The 20598-nt window shown below is 31.6% G+C and overlaps 3 long non-coding RNA genes across 6 annotated transcripts; all 3 read right to left on the bottom strand.

Annotated features, from left to right (window-relative positions):
• Window positions 1-393: 393 nt before the first annotated feature.
• LOC121212436 (uncharacterized) lies at window positions 394-1662 on the bottom strand. Its single transcript, XR_005907576.1, has 3 exons — window positions 1459-1662; window positions 1111-1212; window positions 394-782 (listed from the first exon to the last, which is right to left on the bottom strand). It is a non-coding gene; the product is annotated as an uncharacterized lncRNA (long non-coding RNA).
• A 6178-nt stretch (window positions 1663-7840) lies between these two features.
• Window positions 7841-10622, bottom strand: LOC107893844 (uncharacterized). Of its 4 annotated transcripts, none has more exons than XR_001683018.2 (4): window positions 10321-10622; window positions 8525-8617; window positions 8310-8387; window positions 7841-8219 (listed from the first exon to the last, which is right to left on the bottom strand). It is a non-coding gene; the product is annotated as an uncharacterized lncRNA (long non-coding RNA). The 4 variants fall into 4 exon arrangements; XR_001683021.2 differs by adding an exon at window positions 10015-10228 and having other exon boundaries at window positions 8310-8617; window positions 10321-10566; XR_001683019.2 differs by having other exon boundaries at window positions 8310-8397; window positions 10321-10556.
• A 5809-nt stretch (window positions 10623-16431) lies between these two features.
• Window positions 16432-19308, bottom strand: LOC121212435 (uncharacterized). Its single transcript, XR_005907574.1, has 5 exons — window positions 18705-19308; window positions 18495-18583; window positions 18349-18391; window positions 17469-17554; window positions 16432-16648 (listed from the first exon to the last, which is right to left on the bottom strand). It is a non-coding gene; the product is annotated as an uncharacterized lncRNA (long non-coding RNA).
• Window positions 19309-20598: the final 1290 nt, after the last annotated feature.

Genomic DNA, 20598 nt, shown 5'->3' with positions numbered 1-20598 from the left:
CGCTAACATTTTGTGGCGTTTATGTAAAAAATGCCGCTAAAGAACATGACTTTTAGCGGTGTTTTTGAGAAAGCACCGCTAAAGAACGTGACCTTTAGCGGCGCTTTTCACACAAACGCCGCTAAAGAACGTGACCTTTAGTAGCATTTGTGTGAAAAACGCGAGCTTTAGTGGCGCTTTTCTCAAAAACGCCGCTAAAGAATGTGACCTTTAGCGGCGCTTTTACAAAAACGCCACTAAATGTCATGTTCTTTTGTGGCGTTTTTAGTAAAAACGCCACTAATTTTAGCAAATTTCTAATATCCTATTTTTATTCATATACAACCCTTCCTGTAACATTAAATCTAACCAATAACAGCAAATCTAAATGAGTAACATTAAAAAATCCAACGAAAAATATATTATCTAAATTAATAAATGAAATAACAAAATATTCTTAAAGTAATGTTAAAAGTTATATTGTTAAAACATTCTTACAATAAGAAAATAAACGTCTAAGATGGTAGATTCTGTGACTGCTGAAACAACTTCAACATATTTTGAAGCTGTAGCTGGATTCGTTGTATTTTCTGTTTTGCTCTGCTTCCCTCGTTGCTGTCTCATCTTTAAGTTGTAGCTGGAGTTCTTCATATTTTGTTTGAACCTGTGCTTCTCTCGATGCTGCCTCCTCTTTAAGTTGAGCAATTTTCTCAACTGTGCTCACTTGCATCTGAGCCATCTGGTCTCTTAACCTTTGAACTTCAGCTTGAGCTTGACTCCCCGAAGGCATGTATTACTGCGAGCTGGATCCAAAATATTGGGTTGGGTTAACACCAGATCCTTGAAATCGAACTCGACCATACCTTTCAGGACCCAAAACTTCAGTAATAATTCTGTTATCAATGTCCTCAAGATTAACAGAACTATCACTTAAAGCAATCACTTCATACTCCACATTTTTATCCTTTAGTTTCTCTTAATAAATCAATTAAAGACTTAGAAACGAAATATATAATAAAAACAAATGCAACATAACTTAACATTATTTAAAACTACTAATGACAAATTAAACCATTATAATTAAACATTATAAATATTTAAAATAAATCAATTTTTATTAAATAAATATACCATAATTTCTCCAGCTTCAGAAGTCATTGGAGATCCATCTTTCTTCCTATTTGTAATGTCAAAAAGCTGAAAGCGTCTAATTTTTTGACCAGACAAGAGTTCCTACAATATAGTAGTAAAAATATTATTTAGTAGAAATTAATTAATATTTGACACAATTAATAAATTCAGAATATCTCGGCCTCAGCTACACAAGCAAAACTTTTCGACCTTGTTGTGTGCGTGAATTTTTGTTTTTGCCTGCTGCTTGTTCCAACTCGCTCATGGTCTTACATTATGAAATTATTATTACGTATATAGAAATACTATAAACTAAAATAATTATAAGAGTTTAGAAGTACGTAATACCTCTCCTTTCTTTGAATTCTAGAATCTAACCGCATCTTCCCATTGGTACCTCAGCATTTCCTGCGGGACATTCCGGAATTTCTCTTCGAGGCTTATATCTTTCTTAAAATATTCTTTTTTTAAGTGCTTTTATGGTCTCTCCATTTTTTTCCCAATGCCTTCTTGATATAAGTATCCGAGACCTCTAAAGAAAATCTCTCTTAAAAAAACACAAGTTTAGAAAGTAAATATAAATGAAACTTAAACCAAAGTATTATAAATTATCATGTTTTGTTACCTTAATATTATCAAGAGCTTTTTGTTACTATCAGGCATTTGATGCCATGATCCATAGTTGATAGGCAACATATTGGTATTTCGTGCTATAATGCCCAAATATCCTGCTAAAAGTCGAGCTTCTGATCCCACAGGCTGACCAAGATTGTTTCTAGATACTTTGACACGCTCGACAGGATGTAACTCGTATAAATCTTTAAGTAGCGTACGTCCTCGACCTCTGCACGTCCCACAACTTTCAGCTGAAAAATGGTATATTATAATATAAGAATTTGAAAAAGAAATCAATAATAAAAGTCAACAAGCATGCAAATTAGATTTAACATTACTTTGAATTTCTACAGGCTCGTCCGGTGTTTCTGGAACATTCGATGATCCAATAGCAATCCGTTGTTCACTATTTGTTTCTTCCAAATTTGGAGTATTCTGAATAATACTTAGATCTCGTAATCTTCTTCTAAGCATTTTTTCTGCAATACACATAAAATAGTTAAAATTTTAGTAACTAATTACAACAATAATAGTACATATAAAATAGTTGAAATATTTAACAAGACTAATATTTAAATTATAATATTATATATAATTAAAAAATCGTAAAATTTTACTACATTATAATTCGTAAATATCTTCATTCACATCCTGGCGAACCCATTGAAATTGTGTACTAGTACTAGGGATATTTTCATTTAAGTTTTGTTCTAGAAAAGGCAAATTTTCTGATCTTTCGACGATGTCATCTCTACTTCCATCGCCTATGTTAAACAAGTCTCTAGGGGTGTTTCGGAGTACAACGTACCAACCCTCATCAGTTGAATCTTTCGAATAAAAAACTTGTTTCATTTGAGAAAAAAATACATACTGCTCGTCTATCAATTGTTGTCCAGTGTGAATTAAGCAAGAGAAATTAACCATTGTAAAACCAAATTGATCTTTTTTAATTCCACAAGCAGTATTAACATGAGCCCAATCACATTGAAATAAGACAACTTTTCATTTTCCATAGTAATCCAACTCAATAATGTCAGTAAGATGTCCATAATACTCCACATTTCCCTCAACAGGATTACTGTCCCTAGCACTAGCATAACTTGTAATTGAAGAATTAACAACAATTCCACAATTTTGAGTTCTCCTCAATCTTTCGCGATATTTTATATGAAATCTGAATCTATTAATAAAGAAGGCACAATATCTTTTTACTATTCTATTCGGACCTTGTGAAAGCCATTTAACTTCGTCATTGATGTCCTTCCCCCTCTAACCCTATTGAATCAAAAGTAAATTAAGTAATTATAAATGTTAAGAAAACATTATTTTTTGATACAAAATATCGCGATTATGTGTAACTTATTAACTTCAGCTGCATACCATTTGGCTTAACCATTCATGAAAAGATTCTGTGAATAACTTATTAATCTCTCAATGTTGTAATCTTCGGGAGCGTGAACAAGATCTCAAGATTTGTTTGTACTCACTATGTTAAAAAGAGGTTTAATTGGTTAGAAGATAAACAAATCAAAAAGATGAATATTTATCAAATTCTATAACTTACTTGCGTAATGGTTCAATTGAATCATGGTGAAAAAGAATATATCGATGTGCTTGTATCCAAGATCTATCATCTAATTTTACAATTTCAACTTTACCGATTGGTTCTCCATAACTTTGAAATAAATAAGTTTCGGCCAAATTATGATCAATGAGCCCAACATTTCTACTTGGTCTATTCAGTCTTATTTCAACATCTTCTAAATATCTAGAACAGAAAGTCATACACTCCTCTGTCAAGTAACCTTCAGCAATTGATCCTTCTAGATAACGTTTATTACGACAATAAGACTTCAATTTGCATAGGAACCTAAACACAATATACAACATTATCAAAAGTTGTAACTAAAGGTATAGTGGTGAATGAATGAATACTTTACAAATAAATTAGCACCTTTCTATAGGATACATCCATCGATTGGAAACCGATCCACCAATTATTGCATCATGAGGGAGATGGATTAGCAAGTACACCATAATAGTGAAGAAGGAAGGTGGAAAGGTCTTCTCCAAATTGCATAAAGTCAAAGTGGCTCGATCTTGTACTTTCTCAAGTTCTTCAACATTCAAAACTTTGTCACAAATAGTATTCATTATATTGGATAGTTCAATTATACAGGACGTCACCTTTTTTGACGTACAGCACCGTAAAGCAACTGGCAGTAAATATTGCATCAAGATGTGATAATCATGTGATTTTAAGGAATATAGTCTTTGATCTTTAAGACTCACACATCGAGATATATTTGATGCATATGTATCCAGGACCTTTATATCCTTCAACACCATGCAAAACACTTTTTTCTCTTCCTTCGACATTGTAAAAATAGAAGGCGGCAATCTATATTTCCCATTTGAAAGTACTTGGGGATGAAGATCACGCCGAATTCCCATGTCAACTAAATCAAGTCAACTCTGAAGATTATCTTTTGATTTTCCATCGACATTCAAAATTGTCCTAATGATGTTCTCGCAAACATTCTTCTCAATATGCATGACATCAAGATTGTGTCGTAAAATGTGATGCTCCCAATAAGACAACTAAAAAAAATACTTCTTTTTTTTCCACAAGTCCGCCTCATTAGGATCATCCTCTTCATCAGATTCATCCCTTGATCTTCTCTTTATTTGTGTGTTGGGTGGTTGATTCATCTTCCCATAACTGAAATTGATATTTTTCAACACGAACAAGTTTTCAGATCTAATGGTCTACTCAGAAGCTTCTCTAAACTCTTCAGTACTGTCAAATAGAGTCCTCTGAAATCTAAATCTGTGATTTCCATCTAACCACTGACAATGCCCTATATAAGAGAATTTTTTCCATTATATAACCACTTCGAACATGTTTGCGCAACACAACAAGGACAAGCATAACGTCCTTTAGTACTCCAACCAGATAAATTGGCATAAGCTGGGAAATCATTAATAGTCCACAACAAAGCTGTACGTAAATAAAACTTCTCCTTTCTCAATACATCATATGTCTCAACACCTACCCATAACTATTTTAACTCTTCAATAAGTGGATGCAGATAAATATCAATATCATTTTTGTGACCTTTCTCTCCAGGGATAATCATAGATAAGATAAACGAAGATTACTTCATGCAAAACCATGGAGGCAAATTGTAAGGAACAAACACTACAGGCCAAGTACTATACGAAGTGCTCATGATTTTATAAGGATTATATCCATCAGATGCTAGCCTAAGCCTCACACTCTAAGGATCACTTGCAAAACTTGGAAATTTATTGTCAAATGATTTCCAAGCTAAAGAATCCGCAAGATGCCTTAATAATCCACCATCGATTCATTGATCATGATGCCACGTCATAGATTCGGTTGTCTTTAACGACATGAAAAGCCTTTGAAGCCTTGGTATTAGCGAAAAATATCGCAAAATCTTTATTGGCTTCTTTCTTGACTGTGCCTCATATTCATCCTCATTCACATCTTCTGTATTTCTATTCATCCAACGATATTTACCACAAATGTGACAAGACTGTTGGTTTTTCCGATCACCCCAATACAACATGCAGTCATTTGGGCAACTATGAATTTTGTTGTACCCAAGGCCTAAATCTTTTATCAGTTTCTTCATATATTTGCATGAATGAGGGATTTTAGCAAACAGAAACATATCTCTCAAAAACTCTAACAGTATTGTCAAAGAGTTTCCGGTCCACCCTCTCAAACATTTTAAGTGAAAAAGATGAATGCAAAAGGACATTTTTGAAAATTTTGATCCCTCTTAAAGTTCTTTATTCATTTCATTAAGTAACGTGTAGAACTTCGCCGCTTCTTCATTTGGCTCTTCATCAGGTACACTTCCCGTTTTGGTAAAAGTATTTTCATCAAGATTATAATCATCGGATGAAACAAAGTCAGGTGGAAACGATTGTAAACCATGATTGCACATATTAAATGCATCCCACAACATACCTTCCATATCATCTTCTCTAACAAATTGATAGTAAGCACTATAAGGATAAGCCGGATTAATCGTTGAAGAGGTTCTACTAGGTGTACACTCTCAATGGAAAATCCATTTTTTATACCCCTGAATAAAGCCATCAACAATTAGATGTTCTAGACAACTTCACAAAAATGCCAATTGATGTTGCCACACTTCTTACACGGGTAAAGAATCATATTCTCTTGGCTTGCATTTTGAAATGCAAAATTTAGAAAATTTTGTACTCCATTTCGATAGTCGTTGCTTACCCTTGACAATTTCATTCAACTCCTATCCATTTCGTAGTTCTTGAAGTCTAAACTTGACAATAAATTACACGAGTAAGTTGTTTATTTATAAGTATAATTAAATTATGTAAGTTATGATATGATATGATATGATATGATATCTATTTATGTATTATGTAAGTTATGTAAGTTATTTGAGTTATGTAAGTTATGTGAGGTATGATATGATATATATAAGTTATTAAGTTATGTAAGTTGTGTGAGTTATGTAAGTTATGATATGATATATATTTATGTATTATGTAAGTTATGAAATTTAAACTTTAAACTATACAATTTTAAGGAAATTATGCAAGTTATGAAATTTAAACTTTAAACTAAATACTTTTAAGGAAATTATTGGATTAAATTAAATTTATTTAAATTATGTAAGTTATGTAAGTTATGAAATTTAAATATATATTTATGTTTTGGTTATAATATGTTTTGAATTTATATATATTTTTATGAATTAAATTTATTTTTTTACACAAATAATAACACTTCTTTTATTTTAATTTTTTTAATACTTAAACTACCATTTCATTATATATTTTAATTCATACGATTAGGAAAAAAAATTAGCATGTGAAGCTATTAAAATGAATCACATCACTTTCTTTTTATTTTTTATATTATGTAAATTATATTAATTAAAAAATTAAAATATAACATATAAATAATTCAAATAATTTAATATTTATTTTTTAAATTTCAAAAATATATAAATGTAAATTTTGAAAAGTCAAAATAGTATATAAAAACCACAAATATTTATAAAAATAGAAAAAAAAAATAGTTAAATTTTAAAAAAATTACAAGAAAAAACCTCAAATTTAAAAAAATATATATTCTAAAAATATGTAATAAATTTTATTTTATTTGTGAAACACCAAAACTATATAAAGCATTCTAAGAATTCAAAATAATAGATCCATAATTAAAAAATTGAAAAAGATGTAACTTTGGAAAATTTTAAAAAAAAATCTAGAAAAACTAAAATATTCTTAAAAAATTGCAAAAAAAATATAATTTCTATATAAGAATTTGATTTTTTTTTAAAAGTGTATTAAAATTCAAAATAAAATTTGTGCAACGATGATGAACACCGGCCAACGTTGATGGTATTTTAAAAAATATCTTAACGTTTTAAAATTATTTTTATATTTTTGAAATATTTCAATAAACATGAATGTTAAGTGTTTCAATTTAAATGGTTAGAGATGTCACGTGACATATTTTGAATTAAACAATACTAATTGATTCTTTTTAAAACTTTTATAAAAGTTGGGTTTTGAATTAAACAATACTAATTGATTTTTTTTAAAACTTTTATAAAAGTTGGGTTTAAGCAGGTAATATAATAATAATAATTTAAGTATCAAATAGAGACAAAAAATATAGATATTAAAATAAAAAGTTCGAATATAGTCCAAGAACCAAATTGAGCATTAAGCCTAAATAAAAGTACAAAATAATTATTTAAAATATAAAATTAAAGTATTTTTAAAATATATAAATATTTTATATTATTGAAAATAATATATTAAATTAATAATAATTTTTTTGACACCTCTAAGTCAAGCCAAGATTTAATTCTAGTTGGAGTTTAAATTCTATGCGACAGAATGATTTATGTTACTCATTTAACTACTATTCATATAAAATCTATAAATTTATCCTTGTAAACCCTCTAAACAAATATTATGTAAGTTATACAACTATTATTTCTTCAAGTCCATTATTAAATAATTCTATGTATAGCAGGGGCGAGACACATTATAACCAAAACACACCCTATTTTGGACAGCATTTATACTCCAATTAAACAAGCATTAACACACGGTAATCATAGGAAACATGTCCTGTTTTGGATAGCTTCAACCTTCCAATTTACCATGCATTCCAACAACTTTAATTTAAAAAATAAAATAAAATCAGACAACACTAATTCACTAATACTTTTTAGGGTAAAAACCTCACAGTATGGCAAATAACAGAAAACTGGATGGCGAAAAACTGGAGAAGCAGTAGAGGGCTGCCGACGAAGATGCAGCAGAGGGCTACCGACAATTTCACACCAACTTAATGACCACAGCCAAAAGCCAAAGCAGTTGTAAACTAGATTAACTCATTACCCTGCTAAGTTCGTACCTCTTCAATCCACTTTGATGTATTTACGAAGGGCTGGCTGCCCACAGCATTAAAATTAAAGTAGGCAAACTTCAACCAATTTTACTTAGGAAATGAACAATAAATAGAGTATGAGATGGTAACATACTTGCAACAACATAGACAATGACAGCCACAGAGGAATCCCTAATACAACTTGGAATAAGACTCCTGAATCTTTCTTGCCCTGCAGTATCCTTGTAATAAATATTAAGCATATAAAAATCAAAGATGCCACTCTTGTCAAATACTTTTAAAAATGCATAAGTTATGCTATTGAGGAATAAAATAAAGCATACAAGAGAAAGTGTTTCATCATTATACCTTGTATTCAATACTTGGTAAGGGTGCTATAATATTGTCATATTCATTTTGATAGCCACAGGTATTGCTAACACCAACAAATTCATCAGGAAGCTATAGAATCAACAAATGAAACCAAAATTTTCAATAAACATACAACATCAATATACCCCTAATGAGACTATCCAAAAATTCAGGAATACGAGCGATATGAATACCATGCTAAATATAAGGATTGCAAAATGAATTATCTACCACGAAATCACACCAACTGAATAAGAAAGCAAGCATAGGAAGAGAAGTCTATATATAAGGAAAAATAAGCAGAATCTGCATTGGAAACAAGTGAAATGACAACAACCTATTACCAAATTTCTTTTTTCTGGATGAATTACCCAGCCAATATGGAGATCTATAAAGAATTTAAAATTTAAAAATTATTCAAGGCATAAAATAACATTTCACCTTAAGTCAATTGTTAATTTCTGTTAAAAAACTAAGGCCATGGACAGCAAAAAAATTAACTACATTTGGAAGATAGTGACAATCTATTATCGCATGAAAATTTGATTTAGTTACCTAAGTACCTACATTAACCAACGTAACATAAGTTAATAGAACCAGGAGCATACAAGCTTAATGAAACAGGAAACTGGGACCTCATAACAAAGTTAATAGAACCCCACCAGAAAAGTTAATATATATCTCTAACAACCCCTTATTTGTTGTTGTTCACCTTAGTTGCTACCCACTTTCCTTTTCCTTTTTATAATTTTTATTTGTTGTTGGTCAAACTTTAATCTAGCTTGTGGTCCTGATGTTTCTTGACCTAACAACCCTTTATTTTTATTAATATAATAAATGATCTTGTTACTACTACTATATAATAAGAATAATACATTAAACATACGATATCCACCTAAATTAATTTATAAATAACGAGTGACGAGGCCAAATTTCCATGCATGATCTTATAAGATGACAAGCTTAAGTACAATGCCAAATAGAGTCAAAACTCCTTGACTTTGTCGATGACCCCAATGCCATTGACTTAAGTTACCAGTTTTTACAGAGCTTTTCTCTATTTGTATAAAAATCACCAACAAGATTTAAAAATGAAGGCATTATTGGTGTAAAGATTGTTCAACCAAAATTAATCATCATCTCTATTCTATCATTTAAAAAAAATAATAGTAAGATTATAATAAACTGAAGATAAGGAAAAGTTGCTCGCCCTTGACTTGTAAACTAATTTCTCACAAAATACATCCCACTTGCTTAGTAGTATAAAAACAAAATATAAAGTAATCAAAGCTGGGTGGGCCACTCCTTTTCAGATAAAACTAGCAAAGTTAATATATATCTCTAAGCTGCACAAATGAATTTAAAAAAAAATCCCGTCTTCTTAAAGTTACCCTTTGTTTGGTTGCCGAGAAAAAACACAAAAACTTGAAATCATAACGAAGAAAAATTCGTAAAGCAAAATAGAAAGAAGAGAATCATGTTTCTACCTTGCCTCTAGTTTTAGATTTCAGACCAGAAGATGTCAAATGAGGATTAGTCTATGATAAATAACTATGAATTGAGTCTTGTCTTTTTTGGTGACACGAACTTCTTCTTTACGATAAAAGTTGAGCAAAGAATTAAAAGGTGGATATTTTTGTTGGCTTTGGCTGCAAATAACAGAGAATGAGACTTTGGGATAGTTTGCAGACTTGGGTTTTGCTGCAAATGAATAGATTGATGGGAATAAGAGGGTTTGAGCTTAACTATTGTTTTGTCCAATTCATAATAGTTGTACTTAAGGAACTGCTTACCTTGTTCGATTACGGCGAGGATTCCATCTTCAGAGCAGATTATAACAGGTATAATTCGTGTGGAAGAGATGTTGCTAAGCTTTAGAGAAGAAACTTTTAGGGATTTAGGGAAAACTTTTTAGGAGAAAACAATAAGGGATTTCGAGGATAGAGTGGGGATAAAATCGAGCATAGAAAAATGGAGACATTTTGCTTAAAATAAAATTATGTTTTGCGGGCGTTTTTATAATAACACCACTAATGATTGAAATTTAGCAGCGTTTACCCAATAGTGCCGCTAATGATTTTTGCGCCTTTTTGATAAAATGACGTCGTCTAGCTTACTGCCCATATTTATTTGCAGCATTTTCCCAAGAGTGTCACTAATGCTCAACATTTAGTGGCATTTTTACCATAGTGCCACTAATGTTTGACATTTAGCGGCGTTTTCCCAGTAGCACCGCTAACATTTTTGGTGCCTTTTTGCTAAAATGACGTTGTCAAGCTTAATGCCCATATATATTTGTGGCGTTTTCCCAATAGCGGTGCTAATGCTCGACATTTAGTGGCGTTTTTACACTAGCGCCACTAATGCTTGACATTTAAGGTCACTAAATTGAAAAATAAAACGACGACGTTTTAATTAAACTTTTTGCGGCATTTTTGAAAAAGCACCGCTAATTCTTGATCTTTAGCGGCGTTTTTTAAAAAACACCGCTAATACTCGATCTTTAGTGGCGTTTTTAAAAAAACGCCGCTAATGCCACTAGATACGCAACCTAAAACAACGCCGTTTAAGCTAATGCCTTTGATAGTAATAAATTTTAATAGTTTAATTATTTCTTAAATTCCCATTAAACTAAGTTTGTTTTGTTTCAAACAATATATCTAATTTATAAAATTTTATAATTTTGTACGGAAATAATTTTACAAAATAAAACCCTAAACCTTAAACCTTAAACCTTAAACCATAAACCCTAAACCTTAAATATATATTACAAGGTACAAAAGTTATTAAAGAAGAATATTATTTCTTACTTAAACCCTAAAATAAATTGATTTTTTATTATTTTTATCAAAATTCCTAACCTTAAAACCCTAACCCTTGAAACTAGAAACACTAAGACCCTAAACCCTAAATTTTAAACCCCAAAAACAAACTTTAAAATACTAAACCCCAAACCCTAAAATAACAATTAAACCCTAAACAATAAACTTAGTATACTAATCATTAAACCATAAACCATAAAACCCTAAACCTTAAACCTTAAACCTTAAATATTAAACCCTAAACCCAAAAATAAATTTAATCAATATTAAGTACTATTTCCACAATTTATTATAAACATAAGCTTTTACATTAATATCTATATATATACACATCAACATCCATATGATTTTTTTAGGTTTAGGGTTTTAGGGTTTAGGGTTTAATGTTTATGTTTTTAGAATTTAAGGTTTAAGGTTTAGGGATTAGTGGTTTAGAGAAAGCTATACGACGTTGATTTTAATATCTTGGCAACTTAAATGAAAACTTCTAAATAGTTTAGTTATCAATTTGTAACTTTTCATAATTAAGTAGCTAAAATGAATCTTTCTCATAGCTAAGTGAATGGTGTAGTTTATATTTTTAATAAAGTTAGTTTCAAATATAAAAATAAAATTGAATTCAAAACTAAACTAAGAAAAAAATATGAAAATTAAATTGGATCAAATCGAAACGAGTGGTGGTTACCTTACACGAAAATGGCTGCTCAACTTTTTGCGCCGTTTGGACTAAAAACGCCACTATAGATCAACTTTTTATGGCATTTGGATTAAAAAAGCCGCTATTGCTAAGTTTTTAGCGGCATTTGTACCAAAAACACCGCTATTGCTCAGTTTTTAGTGGCGTTTTGACCAAAAACGCTGCTACTGCTCAGTTTTTAGTGGCGTTTTGACCACAAACGCCGCTATTGCTCAATTTTTAGTGGCGTTTGGACCAAAAACGCAGCTATTGCTGAGTTTTTTGCAGCGTTTGTATAATTTTTGCGACATTTTTTGTCCAAACGCCACTAAAGCCCTATTTTCCTGTAGTGAACCATTATGAAAGTAAGTTTTAGAATTTGATAAATATTCATCTTTTTCATTTGTTAATCTTCTAACCAAGTAATCCATTTTTTAGCATAATGAGTACAAACAAGTCTTGAGATATCGTTCACGCTCTTGAAGATTACAACCTCGACAAGTTCATAAGTTATTCATAGAATCTTTTCATGAATGGTTAGGGTTGACAGTATGCAACTGAAGCTTTTAATGACAAATAATAACGTTTTCGTATAACATTATAATTAATCAATTTACTTTCAATTCAATAGGTTTAGAGTGGAAAAGATGTTAATGAAGAAGTTAAATGGCTTTCCCAAGGTCCGAATAGATTAGTAAAAAGATATAGTGCCTTCCTCATTAATGGATTCAGGTTCCATACAAAATCTCGCGAAAGATTGAAGAGGACTGAAAATTGTGTAATAGTTATTAATTCTTCAATTACAAGTTATGCTAGTGCTAGGGATAGTAATGTTGTTGAGGGAAATGTGGAGTATTATGGACTTCTTACGGACACTATTCAGTTGGATTACTATGGCAAACGGAAGGTTATCTTATTTCGATGTGATTGGCTGATGTTAATACTGCTCATGGAATTTAAAAAGATTAATTTAGTTTTACAATGGTGAACTTCTCTCGATTAATTCACACTGGACAATAATTGATAGACGAGCTGTATGTATTTTTTTCTCAAGTCAAACAAGTTTTTTACTCGAAAGATCCAACTAATGAGATTTGGCACATTGTACTCCGTAACACCTCTAGAGTCTTATTTGACATGGACAATTGAAGTAGAGATGACATCGACGAAAGATTAGAAACTTTTTCTTTTCCAGAAAAAAAAACTTAAATGAAATTATCCCTAGTACCAGTACACAATTTCAATAGGTTCTCCAGGATATGGATAAAGATATTTACGAATCATGATGTAGTAAGATTTTATGATTTTTTAATTATATGTAATATTATAATTTAAATCTTGATCTTGTTAAATATTTCAACTATTTTATATGTACTATTATTGTTGTAATTAGTTACTAATATTTCAACTATTTTATGTGTAATACAGATAATATACCTAGAAGAATATTGCGAGATCTAAATATTATTCAAAATCCTCCAAATTTAGAAGAAACAAATAGTAATTGTCGAAACCATTTTTTATTAAAAAAAGGATTGATTTTTAAAACAAAGTGTGGAGTCGCCACCAATCATTTTGTTTAGGTGTGATTGGATCACCTAACAAAACATTTTATTCCATTTAAATCAATTTTGGCCTATGTAAGTTTGAGAAAACCAGTTCGGGAGCCGGCTACGTATGAGGAAGGATGAGCACCCTCACTACGCCCAAAATTGGTACCAAATTGATTAAGTATTGTCCTTATGTCTAAGATTTAAAAATATTTTGAAGTATGGTTCCTTTTAAAGCATTTGAATGGCTCAAGTTGGTCGTCAAAATTCTCTTATTTCGAAGGAGTACAGTAGCACATCCAGCATGATAGGATACGATCCTTTATACCTTCGAAACCAAGATTAATTCTTGACTTCCAAAAGCTCATACGTTGAAAATTAAAAAAGGATGCCTACTTATTTAATCCAACGAAGAACCGAAACCCAACACAGTAGGGTACGATTCCTCGAATTTCTCAACAATGAACATTGCCTTATTTTCGAGTTTAGAAAACACGAGTAAATTCCAAAGTAATATTTGATTATTTTGAACAAACGGGATGTAACACCCTAAACCCGGCCCAGACGTTACGGCCGAATCTGACGTGTCACAATGGAACGTTACTAGTGAAGTCAGGTTTTATTTAAAATCTTTCCTTAGTGTTTAAGAATAAATTCGTTTTAAGTTAAAGTGAATGGAAGCTGTGCACTAGGTAAGACGCCAGAAAAGAGGAGGTGAGTCTATTAGACTGCTTAAGTACCAAGCTCTCCACGGATCCACTCCTAGACATGCACACAACCATTGCCACACGTTAACTGGATGTTTGTTTAGGACAACTGATTCGTTTAAAACCATTCGAGTAAGATTATTAAATTTGAAAACGTTTCCGTTGCGGAAGCTTTTTCTTGTTTCACGATATTTTGAAATCAGGTAATTCTTTTGCCTTCTTTTGAAAATGCGCCCTAGAGCTATTCAATTTCAAACATCTAAAACAATATCATAACTAAGCTAACAAAACATATTAAAAGCAATTAAAAATAATTAAAGCGGCCTTATTACAACTTAAAACCCAAAAGCAATTAAAGTAAATAAAACTAATCAAGTCATAAGGAGAAAATGTAGCTTGCAAAACATGTGGCTATTCCGAATCCCTTACAGCTCCAAGTCCACTATGGTTGAGAGTTACCTGCATGGATAAAATTTAGGGGTGAGTTTGAAAAACTCAGTGTGTAAAGTATCTCAACTAGAGCCCAAATCAGTTCAAGCTTTACTGGGCCTAAGCCCTATTCAGAAATCAGAGTTAACTGGGCCTTAGCCCATATCAATATTAATCTGGGTCATAGCCCCTTACAATATTAGAGTATACTGGGCCTAGCCCATATCAGCATCAATCTGGGCCATAGCCCTATTACAAGTCGAGATATATTGGGCCTTGCCCATATTAACACGTTGAGCCCATTTCAATACAGTTGGCCCATAACAAAACAGTCTCATATGATTAATGCATGATAACCCCATCCAACCCTGCACTTGCCTCCGTCCATCCCTACACTTCCTGTGGGGAATAAATCACCCACGCCATCCCCACACTTACGGTGTTAGCACCGGTTACGACACTAACTATAATCCGCAGCAAAGCTGCTTATATCAGAATATGTGGCACAGCCACCAGAACGAGTTCTTCCTCCATAACATAACCCAGATCCCATGCAACAGATATACATGTCATGCCATACAACAAACAGAATCAGAATATCATGCATTTATGTCAAAATTAACCCTAGGGGTATAACGGTCATTTTGCACCTAGGAGTAAAATGGTAATTTTCATACTTAGGGGTATTTTAGTAAAATTTACTATTCTAGAGTTTACACACATATTATAACCATTAACGCATTAACAGAAACACTTACCGAGCGTTTTTACCGAATTGGGCCCGTTGGCCCACTATCCCGTTTTCGGCCCATTAAGCCCAAATATACCGAAGTGCACGAAATTGCGCACTCTGCACTCTTACCGCTTATGATTACCAAAATTAACAAACAAACCACCTCATGAGCGCTCGCACGCTCGTAAGTTCACAAATGCCGACTTTTCGGCATTTCGGGTTTTCGGCTTTTGCCGATCTAGTCTATGAGTGGGTGTTGTAGCATCCCTAACTCACGTCTATCGCCGGCGGGGTTACGATGTATTACCGAAGAAAAACATAGTATTCGTACATTCACATAATTCCATAGATCTTATTCGTAAAATAAAATATATTAAATTATTAATCACACTGTATGCACGAATTATAATCCCCAAGTTCAAACGAATTCAAATCAAATATTAAACCTTTGACTTCATAATTATTTACATGTACTACTTAACCAAATAAAACATTTCACATAACTTACTATTCAAATCATGTACAACATTAAAATTGGCTATTATAAAGAAAAATAAAATAAAATAAAACATACTTGGCAGTTCATTTAAAAACCAAACATGCCTATTTGCTAATTACAAAGCCATACGCATTTGACCATTTTAATATAACTAATTTTAAGAACACATACCAACCACTAGTGTATTAATTTCCATATCATCTATCATTTGTAGAGTATAACCAAATAATTAAAACACCAATTATATCTTAAGAATAATTCACATCCTATAATAGCATATTAATACATCCAAATATCATAATAACTTGATATAACTCAATCAATTCATATATCCACAATGACATATGCGCAAATTTAAAAGTATATATGTTCTGTTAATTAACACCCTATAGCCGAACATATATATATATATATCAATTATGCAAATTATAATCTATACTTATCAAATGGATTAAAATTGCAACTAAACCATCAAACCAAACATATCAAAACATCTAACCAAGAAGATTTTAAACCAAGCATAACATATAATAACTAAGCCATTTTCGCATGGCTTAAATACATTTCTCATTCATATTGGATTCAAAAGATAGAATAGCTTATACATGCCATAAGTTTAAACTTAAGCTTTCAAGAGTACCAAAATATAGACGATAGTGTGATGAGCTTCACTGATGATCCCGAGCATGTAACAATCTCCAAAATCTATAAAATTAAGACAAGTAAATACATTCTCAAAGTAAGCTATTTTAGCTTAGTAAGTTATAAGCAATTTGAACAATTTAAAAGACATTAATAGCTCAATTTGAGTAACCAAGTCCTGCTACTAAAATCACATATTCAACCAAACTTGACTACCAATATATCTATCAATCAATCAAGTTTAATCCCTAACATATTCGAATATACATAAACTCTAAAAAAAAATTACTTAACACTTCCCATCTTACCATTTAATACCTAGTCGAATGTTCACTCACATATAAAATAAATAATCAAACATCATATAATATATATATCATATCATTTTATTATTATTATTATTTATTTTATTCTTTTCAACTCATCCATCTCTCATTTTTCCAAATCTATCATACATATTATATTTATTACTACCAACCATATAATTTCAAGTTCAATAATATCAACCACAAAGGTTTGATTACGTACCTGCATTATTACGAACATAAATATTACACTATTACTCTTGCATTTGATAATTAGATCGTCTGATCCTTTCCTTCACCCGTTGTATTCGCACACTTAGTGCTATTGTTTAACTAGAAAAGCCATGAAATCGCACACTTAGTGCTTAATATTTTCCTTTGCACACTTAGTGCTCGATAATCAAAACTTGCACACTTAGTGCTCATTAACCAAACTCGCATGCTTAGTGAAATTTTCATATTTATTATTCTTATTTGCGTTCGGCAACACCAAGATTTTATATATTCCAACTCGGCTCACACAAATATATAAATTATATTTATTTAAACCAACAATAAATATTTACTTAATAACTTACCTCGGATATCGACGGACAGTTGAATTCAACTACTCAACGATTTTTTTATTTTCCCCGATCCACGTCCGATCTTTTTGGTTCTTGATCTAAAAATTTCCAAATTAATCTCATTCAAATAGAATTTCATTCATTTAGGTCCAAATACACATGATTGAGCAATTTACCAATTTACCCCTAACATTATGCACTTTTACAATTTAATCCAATTTTCTCAAAATACAAAATATGAAGAATTTGCATATACAATGCTAGGGCCGAATGTTCACTAAGCTTATATAAATCCTCCCATTTCACTAATTTCATAATCTAGTCCTTCAATTTAGTATTTTTTCAATTTAACCCTAAATGCTCAAAATTACCAAAAATCCCAATACCAAAATGTTAATCTAACACATTTATTTTATTTTCTCACATCAAACATAAATTTCATCAAACTATTAACAATGACACTCCATGAATATATCATCAATTTCAAAATTTCAAACATGGGCTTTATAGTATTCAAAGCAACTATCTCAAAAGTGTAAAAATTAACAAAAACCAAACTCAAATCACTTACCTAATTGAACATGCATATTGGTTGGCCACTAATTCCTATTTATGGCCAAATTGCAACCTTAATGTTACATAATATAAAAACAATCATAATTTGGCCTTTATACATTAACCCTTAAAATTTTCATTTTAAGCGATTAAACCCTTTTTCATCAATCGACCTCCAAACACTAAAATTTTTAAACCAAACTTTCACAAAAGCAACTTCACACATTTTAAACATAGAAAATAATATTTAAATATTATTCTAACTCGGATTCGTGGTCTCGAAACCACCGTTCCAATTAGGGTCCAAATTGGGCTGTTACAGGTGTCGTTTACACACCTGATCAGTAACGATACGCTGGCGAGATCCACACATGTGTTGCCTACAATCGAGTTACTAAACGTCAGTCTACATATCAAAAACAACTACGTACTAGTCCCCTTACCATATTCGGCCAACATTGCCTTAGACCCTAAAGTTCTTACCTTTCTGTCGAAACATGGACTAGATCTAGAGATCCAATCCGAATCAGTCTTCAAACCCTCCACAGCACGCCGCCTTGTCCACGTTATCGCTTACACAATGAAAAAGAAAGAGGCGCCAACACCCTTAGTCCAAACGTTAGCCACCCTTAAGGGGTTTCGACTTTTATCTTAAATCATAAATAATTAACGGAAGTTATTCGACAAACTTACCAATCATTGTTCGGCCCATAAAAGTGCTCCTATCTATGATCTTAACTCCAATCCACCGTTGTTACGAGAAGAAGTAGATTCAAGTAGCCAAAGGTTCAGCTTCCTATACTATAGGTATGAAGGTTTTCAGTTTTTTAAGAAAGAAAAGAGTAGAGATTCGGCTATGATAAAAAACCCTTGACCGGCCAACACCCAAGTCCTTGATCAGCAGCTCCTAAATTTCCTCCCTTATCTCATCCTTACCCAATCCCCTCATCAGCTCAAACTCCCCCACCGATAAGCAGCAGCATCCTTATCCACCCCTTGCACCGTTTCAGCATGCTGCCAGGAGAGTCCGGATCAGACTTCAACTCCTTCCCCACGTGAGCAGCAAAAACCCAAGCCTTCTGTACGCAATGTGAGACTCGTAACCCAGGCCTCCGTCTACCCTTGCGCCTTTGCCCGTGCTGCTGGCCATTGCACCACACTGCTTTCTTTACTAATATACGGTCACAATTAATTTTAAACCTTACCTGCTGAAGCTCCGGTCCGCTTAAAAATAAAAGGGGAATTTCGCCTTCCACGCCACTCGAACTTGCGACCTTCAGAGCACTCAGCCACACTGCTTGCCGCTGCGACACAACCTCGCTTTTTGTAATAAAAAGACTGCATTTACTTATAAGCCTTATTCGCTTCTGTCAAAGGCAATAGGCACTTCATTTGTGTCCAATCCCATCCCAAACCAGTTATAAAGCCCATTGCCTAGATCCCTTTAAGAATAAAAAAAATGCTCAAATTTTTGCCAGAGCCCTGGGTTGAGCCCAGGACTTTTGCCACACTATAAATCCCCATAATTTATTTAATTACTAACTAAACATACCAAATAATAATAATAATAAATTAAATCATCCCATTTATTCGGGCCGTCTCCTACCCGAACCCAGACTCAAGGCCCAGTACTTTCAGGCCCAAAAATCGGGGCATTACACGGGAAATCGAAACTAGCACGATAGGACACGATTCCCCGAATTTTCAAACATCAAACATTGCCTTCGTTTTAAGGAATTTTTAAATGAAAATTTGTAAAACTAGCTCAAAACGCATTAGGTTGCTTTGAAGTAAGATGGAATAATTAGTTTTAAAAAGTTGGAAATTACAAAGCTACATTTGTAAACGAAAAGGGAAATAATAAACATGGAATAATGTGCACAAATAAAGTACAATACTTGGTGAACGAAGATAATATAACCTTATTTAATCAGCTAACAAAACAAACAATTACATATAACTAATCCAAGAAAAAAATAACCAAATTTTTCAAGCATGGACGAAGAACAATTGATATAATAATACAAAAATAAATAAATAACATGCAACAATAATATATGGAATAATATAAAACAATCAATACTAAATGTACAAAACAAAATAGAAATTAGAAGCCAGTATGATACAAAACAATTTTAAAAAATGATGAATTGATACACAAATAACACATTCTAGAATTTGAAATAATTTACATAAAAAACTAGGAATATACATATAATCATTAAAATAGATGTTATAAAATGCAGACATTGGAATCAAGTGATATGCAAAATGTTTTAAAAAAACATTTATTTAAAATTGACAATATACACAATAAAAGATAACTTAAATAATGCATAAATATGAAAGGATAACAAAGGTATAAAATATGATCTTAGGAAATAAACTAGGTACATAATAGGTTTTTAAAAAAACATATATATATATACATAAATAGATTAAGAAGTAATTATATGTAAAAATAACATGGGATTAAATATGTATATAGGATCAAATTAATTTTACCATGAATTATATATGTACAAATATATATAAAAACACTTGAACAAAATATTACATAAAATATTAAAATAGTATGATATGAAAA

This window comes from Gossypium hirsutum, chromosome A13, assembly GCF_007990345.1.
Source record: "Gossypium hirsutum isolate 1008001.06 chromosome A13, Gossypium_hirsutum_v2.1, whole genome shotgun sequence".
NCBI classification, from domain to species: Eukaryota; Viridiplantae; Streptophyta; class Magnoliopsida; order Malvales; family Malvaceae; genus Gossypium; species Gossypium hirsutum.
This window is presented reverse-complemented; position numbering and strand designations above follow the sequence as displayed.